Source organism: Dama dama, chromosome X, assembly GCF_033118175.1.
Source record: "Dama dama isolate Ldn47 chromosome X, ASM3311817v1, whole genome shotgun sequence".
Classification (NCBI taxonomy): domain Eukaryota; kingdom Metazoa; phylum Chordata; class Mammalia; order Artiodactyla; family Cervidae; genus Dama; species Dama dama.
In genome coordinates this window covers 132,763,328-132,771,511 of record NC_083714.1, presented here as the reverse complement: position 1 = coordinate 132,771,511, position 8,184 = coordinate 132,763,328, and the positions used below count along the sequence as shown (strand labels likewise).

General features: G+C 38.6%; 1 pseudogene; it reads left to right on the top strand.

Moving 5' to 3' along the window:
• The first annotated feature begins 3,663 nt into the window (after positions 1 to 3,663).
• Positions 3,664 to 4,401, top strand: LOC133051692 (small ribosomal subunit protein eS6-like; annotated as a pseudogene).
• The last annotated feature ends 3,783 nt before the right edge of the window (positions 4,402 to 8,184 follow it).

Below are 8,184 nucleotides of genomic sequence, written 5' to 3'. Positions count from 1 at the left end.
TTTGCGACCCCATGAATTGCAGCATGCCAGGCCTCCCTGTCCATCACCAACTCCCAGAGTTTACTCAAACTCATGCCCATCGAATCAGTGATGCCATCCAGCCATCTCATCCTCTGTCGTCCCCTTCTTCTCCTGCCCTCAATCCCTCCCAGCATCAGGGTCTTTTCCAATGAGTCAACTCTTCGCATGAGGTGGCCAAAGTACTGGAGTTTCAGCTTCAGCATCAGTCCTTCCAATGAACACCCAGGACTGATCTCCTTTAGGATGGACTGGTTGGATCTCCTTGCAGTCCCAACATTAGCAGGCCTAAATAGCTCCTGACCATGGCTGGCAGTGAACAGTTATTCTGAGGAATTGAATTTAACTGAAATACAACAGCTATTCCTAGACTATGATCTTGAATGAACAAGATAAATATTATCTTAATATGAAATAAAAAGTCACATGATCCTAAAGAATTTGGGGATGTTAACTTGCTGAACATAATACCCATTTTAATGTCTTCTTCATGCAGAAATAAATGGTGTTTAAGGGTATTATAGAGCTTGCTGTATAATTACAATAATCAGAGAGTGCCTCTTCTGTTGGTTCCTTTGCTGTTGCCATGGTAGCAACTACATGTTTGCAAGTAAAGAGCACATGTAGAACCCATTCTTAATTACACTTGTAGCACTACATTTCAGAGAACACAATAAATACGGAGGTCATGGAGAGCATAGAAAAGAGATATGATGAAAAGAGATTTGCTCTCCAGCTTTTCTATCTCTTGGTTATTCCCAAACCCTTTATTAATATGTTCTGACTCCCTATTACCCTTTTTCTTTCACTGCAGTAAAAAGGCCTCTGCAGACACCCACCAAATTATAATCCTCTGTTTCTGAAATGATCCAGAATTGTTCCTGAAAAAAAATGTCAGTAGGAAATTAAGTCCTGTCATAACAAAAATACAGTGGAAGACAATTGTCCAGTGCCAATTTTCTAAGAAAACTGACACTACCTTCCATCTTCTCTGATATCATGGCAAAGCATCAAGGCCTTCCTTCTTTGTATTACTAAGAATTCTTATTTGTGTTTAAATACCTTGCTTGGCTGTGCATTGTGGGTAATAGCTCTTGCCATTCACAAGGATATTGTCAAGATTAGCTAATTACTGTATACTAAAAAATAAATAAACCAAAAGGCATAATGTAAAGGCTAGAAAGAATTTTCCAATCAAAGGTTTCTCATTAAATCAAGGATAAATAATACTTTTTCTTTCTTTCTCCCTACTTTTCAGATATTGCTTAAGGAAGATAACATATTCTTTGAAGAAATAAGAGATGGTCTTTCCATAATTCTAATTAAGCCTCTCTAAAGAAGAACCATATGCCAACTCAATCTAGTTGAAAAATTTCTATTTATTTTAAATAGTCTCACAGTTTAATCACATAATTTAGCATTCCTTTTTTCCAATAAAAATAATCTTACATTGGCAATAAATTATTATGCAGTAACACATTTGTTTTGCTTCTTTTTGGTCTTCAACTCATCAATGTTGATCATTTGTTTATTTATCCTTTCTATTAGCATTTTGCCAACTACTTATTATGTACTTGACATTTTCCCAGACTCAGAGAATACTGAAATGAATAGTTGTAACTCTCCAAAAGCTTATATCTACTGGAAGAGATAGACACAACTATTTATGGTCTATGAAAATCTTAGTGGGAACCACTTATATTTGCTTCCTGAGTATGCTCATCCTCCAGCAGCCTAGCCCAAGATAGTTCTCATGGAAAGGGGAAGGGAAAAAATAACAAGAAGTGCATAAGGGCTCCTGAGTCTTAAGCTTGAAACTGTACCACTGTCATTCCCACTTTATCCTATTGGTCAAGTAAAGTCACAAGGCCAACCCAGATTTATGGGGTAATTATATGGGCTCTACCTCCAGATAGAAGAAGCAGCAAAATATCAGTGCAAAAGGAGTGGATGTAGGGAGGCACGGAGGACTGGGGCCATTTTTGCAATCTCTACAGCATCAAATATGGGCTTCCCTGGTGGCTCAGTGGTAAAGAATCTGCCTGCCAATGAAGGAAACATGGGTTCCATCCCTGGATTGGGACGATCCCCTAGAGGGGGAAATGGCAACCCACTCCAGTATTCTTGCCAGGGAAATCCCACGGAAAGAGGAGCCTGGCAGGCTAAAATCCATGGTCACAAAAGAGGACACAACTTAGCAATTCAACAACAACAACAATAGTATCAAATGTACAGTAATCAACTGAGTGAGAATCAGAAAAGGCTGAATACAGTCTTGAAAGATGAGTAGAATTTTCCATAATGATATGTTTTAAAAGATAAATAAGTACTTAAATTGACGGTATAAAACAGAGTCCAAAATATATAATTGAATAATATCCTGGAGAAATGTGTCCCATTGCTATGTTTCTCACTTAGCTATACCTCTGAAAAGTAAAGTAAGACTTTTTTTTCTGAGCTTTAGCTAAATTTAAACTCTGATTAAAGTTAATTAAGATCTTACATTCCTACAATCACTTCAATTGTGGGATTGCAATGTTTCAGAATACTTAAGAACTCTTATCTGCCAACAACCGGAGAATCACAAAAATTCGAGATACTAGCCTATAATAAGTGCTCCATAAGTATTTCTTTGCTGAAAAAATTAACAAATGAGTAAATGAAAGGATGAATAAAGTAACTTTAAAAGAATAAAGTAACTTTAAAAGACAGGGATGATTTGAGAGAATGACTTTGAAACATATACATTACTATATGCAAAATAGATAGCCTGAGCAATGTATGACACATGGCACCCAAAACTGGTGCTCTGTGACAACCTGGAGAGATAGGGTGGGGAGGGATGTGGGAGGAAGGTTCAGGATGGAGGGGACACATGTATACCCATGGCCAACTCATATTTATGTGTGGCAAAAAATCATCACAATATTATAAAGTAATTATCCTCCAATGAAAATAAATTTATTAATTTTTTAAGACTGACTTTTTTAAAAAAAAGTCAGGTAGTACCAAGGGAGGTGCTGCCACACAAAGCAGTCCAATCTGAGAAGCCTATTTATCCCCACAAGCTTGAGACAGATTCTCTTCAACCATCAAAAGAAACTGGACATCCCAACCTGGAGAAACTCTTTCCACATCCTCAGATAACACCAGCAGAGGCCAGTGGGAATTCCAGTGGCACCAGATAAATGGAACAGACCAAATTAATGTAAGAACTCTGAAAATTGAACTGCCATTGGAACTAGAGCCCACAAAAGTAGACTAAGGCCTTCTTGCTAAACCTAAAATGGGTGAAAGCCTACTTAAAGAAAAGATTTAAGTAAGACTCTGAGTCACCTAACATAATAGCAAAATACTTTGCTACCTTATTTAAAAATCACCCCTAATTCCAAGAAGCAAGAAAATCACAACTTCACTGAGAAAAAAACAATCACCTGATAAAAACATCAGGACAAGTCAGATGTTGGAATTATCAGAGAAAGATTTTAAAGCAGCCATCATAAAAAAAGAAAATGTTTCAGCAACCAATTACAAACTCTCTTTTAACAAATGAAAAAATAGAAAATCTCAGCAAAGAACCAAAAGCTATAAAAGAACCAAATGGCTCTTTTTCGTGGCACCTCGGAGGCTGTCGGCCACTTCAGAATGAAGTTGAACATCTCTTTCCTAGCCACTGGCTGCCAGAAGCTCATTGAAGTGGACGATGAATGAAAACTTCATACCTTCTACAAGAAGCGTATGGCCACAGAAGTTGCTGCTGACGCTCTGGGTGAAGAATGGAAGGGTTATGTGGTCTGAATCAGTGGCGGGAACAATAAGCAGGGTTTCCCCATGAAGCAGGGTGTCTTGACCCATGGCCGAGTTCACCTGCTACTGAGTAAGGGGCATTCCTGTTACAAACCAAGGAGGACTGGAGAGAGAAAGCGCAAATCTGTATGGGGTTGCATTGTGGATGCCAATCTGAGTGTTCTCAACTTGGTCTTTGTGAAAAAAGGGGAGAAGGATATTCCTGGACTCACTGATACTACAGTGCTTCATCACCTAGGTCCCAAAAGAGCTAGCAGAACCCGCAAACTTTTCAGTCTCTCTAAAGAAGATGATGTCCGCCAGTATGTTGTGCGAAAGCCCCCAAAGAAGGTAAGAAACCTAGGAATAAAGCACCCAAGATTCAGCGTCTCGTGACTCCACGAGTTCTGCAACACAAACGCTGGCGTATTGCTCTGAAGAAACAGCTTACTAAGAAAAACAAAGAAGAAGCTGCAGAATATGCTCAACTTTTGGCCAAGAGAATGAAGGAAGCCAAAGAAAAATGGCAGGAACAGATTGCCAAGAGACTGAGGCTGTCCTCTCGGGGCTTCTACTTCTGAGTCCACTCAAAAATGAGATGTTCTAAGAGTAACAAATAAGTAAGATCAGACATAAAAAAAAAAAAAAAAGAACGAAATGGAAATATAAAACTTAAAAATACAATAAGAGATTAACAAAATACCTTGCTGGATGGGTCAATAGTAAAGTTAAGATGATATGAAATAGAATCAGAGAACTTGAGGATATATTAACAGATTTACCTAACCTGAAAACAGAGATAAAAATAGACTGAAAAGAAAAACAAACAGAAGCTTAAAGACATGTGAGAGAATGGCAAAGGATTGAAGTTTCCTATCATCAAAGTTATTTTTAAAAAAGGAGGAAGTAAAGAATGGGGCTGAAAAGTATAAGAAGAAATAACAGCTGAAAACTCACCAAATTTGGCACAAACCTACAGACTTCAGAAGCTGATTGATACTCAAGTAGGATAAATCCAAATACATTCACATGAAGACACATCATATTTAAATGTCTGGAAAACAAAGACAAAGGAAAAGTCTCTTTAAAACTCAGCAAGAGAAACACCAAATTACCTACAGAGGAACAACTATTAAAATGATATCTGAAACCATGAAGGCCAGAAAGAAGTGGAAAACTTTTTCAAGCACTGAAAGAAAAGAACTATGAACTTCAAATTCTGTATCTGGTGAAACTATCTTTCAATATATAATGAAAGGGAAATAAAAATATTTTCAAATTCAGGAAAACTAAAAGGATTTCTCACTAGCAAATATAGCCTTAAAGATTGCTTAAAGAAATTTCTTCAGATGAAAATAAAATAATAAAAGAAGGAATCTCAATCATCAGAAAGAAAGAATAATGGAAAGAACAAAAACATTAGTATATAAAATAGATTATCATCTATATGAATTGTCCAAGTAAAATTATAATACTATCTGATACTAAAGACAATGATATTTAAAGGTGGGGAGTGTAAATGAATGGTAAATGAAATACAAATGGTAGTAGAAAATGGTAAATGGAAGTATGGTTTCATATTTCACAAAGTTCAGTTCAGTCCCTCAGTTGTGTGTAATTCTTTGTGACCCCATGGACTGAAGCACGCCAGGCTTCCCTGTCCATCACTAATCCTAGAGCTTGCTCAAACTCATGTCCATCGAGTCGGTGATGCCATCCAATCATCTCATCCTCTGTCATCCCCGTCTCCTCTCATCTTCAATCTTTCCCAGCACCAGGGTCTCTTCCAATGAGTCAGTTCTTCCCATCAGGTGGCCAAAGAATTGGAGTTTCAGCTTCAGCATCAGTCATTCCAATGAATATTCAGGACTGATTTCTTTTAGGATGGACTGGTTGGATCTCCTTGAAGTCCAAGGGACTCTCAAGAGTCTTCTCTGACATCACAGTTCAAAAGCATCAACTCCTTGGTGCTCAGGTTTCTTTATAGTCCAACTCTCACATCCATACATGACTACTGGGAAAACCATAGCTTTGACTAGATGGACCTTTGTTGGCATAGTAATGTCTCTGCTTTTTAATATAATGTCTAGTTTGGTGATAGCTTTTCTTCCAAGGAGCAAGCGTCTTTTAATTTCATGGTTGCAGTCACCATCCACAGTGATTTTGGAGCCCCAGAAAGGAAAGTCTCTCACTGTTTCCAGTTTCCCCATCTATCTGCCATGAAGTGATGGGACCAGATGCCATGATCTTAGTTTTCTGAATGTTGAGTTTTAAGGCAGCTTTTTCACTCTCCTACTTCACCTTCATCAAGAGGCTCTTTAGTTCTTCATCACTTTCTGCCATAAGGGTGGTGTCATCTGCATATCTGAGGTTATTGATATTTCCCCCGGCAGTCTTGATTCCAGCTTGTTTTTCATCCAGCCTAGAGTTTCTCATGAAGCACTCTGCATATAAGTTAAATAAGCAGGGTGACAATATACAGCCTTGACATACTCCTTTCCCAATTTGGAACCAGTCTGTTGTTCCATGTCCAGTTCTAACTGTTGCTTCTTGATCTGCATACAGATTTCTCAGGAGGCACGTCAGGTGGTCTGGTATTCCCATCTCTTTCAGATTTTTCCACAGTTTTTTGTGATCCACACAGTCAAAGGCTTTGGCATAGTCAATAAAGCAGAAGTAGATATTTTTCTGGAACTCTTCTTGCTTTTTTGATGATCCAGTGGGTGTTGGTAATTTGATCTCTGGTTCCTCTGTCTTCTCTAAAACCAGCTTGAACATCTGGAAGTTCATGGTTCATGTACTGCTGAAGCCTGGTTTGGAGAATTTTGAGCATTACTTTGCTAGCATGTGAGATGAGTGCAATTGTGTAGTAGTTTGAACAATCTTTGATATTGCCTTTCTTTGGGATTGAAATGAAAACTGACTTTTTCCAGTTCTGTGGCCACAAATGAGTTTTCCAAATTTGCCGGCATATTGAGTGCAACACTTTCACAATATTATCTTTTCAGATTTGAAATAGCTCTGCTGGAATTCCATCACCTCCACTAGCTTTGTGTGTAGTGATGCTTCCTAAGGCCCACTTGACTTCACCTTCCAGGATGTCTAGGTCTAGGTCAGTGATCACACCATCGTGGTTATCTGGGTCATGAAGGTCTTTTTTGTATAGTTCTTCTGCATATTTTTACCACCTCTTCTTATTATCTTTTGCTTCTGTTAGGTCCATGCCATTACTGTCCTTTATTGTGCCCATCTTTGCACGAACTGTTCCCTTGGTATCACTAATTTTCTTGAAGAGATCACTAGTCTTTCCCATTCTATTGTTTTCCTCTATTTCTTTGCACTGATCATTGAGGAAGGCTTTCTTATCTCTCCTTGCTATTCTTTGGAACTCTGCATTCAAATGGGTACATCTTTCCTTTTCTCCTTTGCCTATCACTTCTCTTCTTTTCCCAGCTATTTGTAAGGCCCCCTCAGACAACCATTTTGCCTTTTTACATTTCTTTTTCTTGGGGATGGTCTTGATCAGTCTTCTGTACAATGTCATGAACCTCCGTCCATAGTTCTTCAGGCACTCTGTCTATCAGATCTAAACCATTGAATCTACTTCTCACTTCCTCTGTATGATCATAAGGGATTTGATTTAGGTCATACCTGAATGGTCTAGTGGTTTTCCCTACTTTCTTCAATTTAAGTCTGAATTTGGCAATAAGGAGTTCATGATCTGTGCCACAGTCAGCTCCCGGTCTTGTTTTTGCTGACTGTATAGAGCTTCTCCATCTTTGGCTGCAAAGTCTGACTTTGTTATTTACCATCTGGTGATGTCCATGTGTAGAGTCTTCTCTTGTGTTGTTGGAAGAGGGTTTTTGCTATGAAAAGTGCATTCTCTTGGCAAAACTCTGTTAGCCTTTGCCCTGCTTCATTCTGTACTCCAAAGCCAAATTTGCCTCTTACTCCAGGTATCTCTTGACTTCCTATTTTTGCATTCCAGTCCCCTGTATTGAAAAGGACATTTTTTGGGGGTGTTAGTTCTAGAAGGTCGTGTAGGTTTTCATAGAACCGTTCAACTTCAGCTTCTTCAGCATTACTCATTGGGCATAGACTTGGATTAGAAGTGGTAAAATGACAATATCAGTAGATATCATAGATAGACAGATTAAGGTGGATTCTAATCCTATTTTGGACTTTCCTGGTGGCTCAAGTCTAATTACAATATGGGAGGCCCAGGTTATATCCCTGGACTGGGAAGATTCCCTGGAGAAGGAAATGGCAACCCAGTCCAGTTCTTGCTTGGAGAATCCCATGGACAGAGAAGCCTGGCAGGCTATAGTCCATGGGGTCGCAAAGAGTCTGACATGCCTGAACAACTAACATACTAATCCA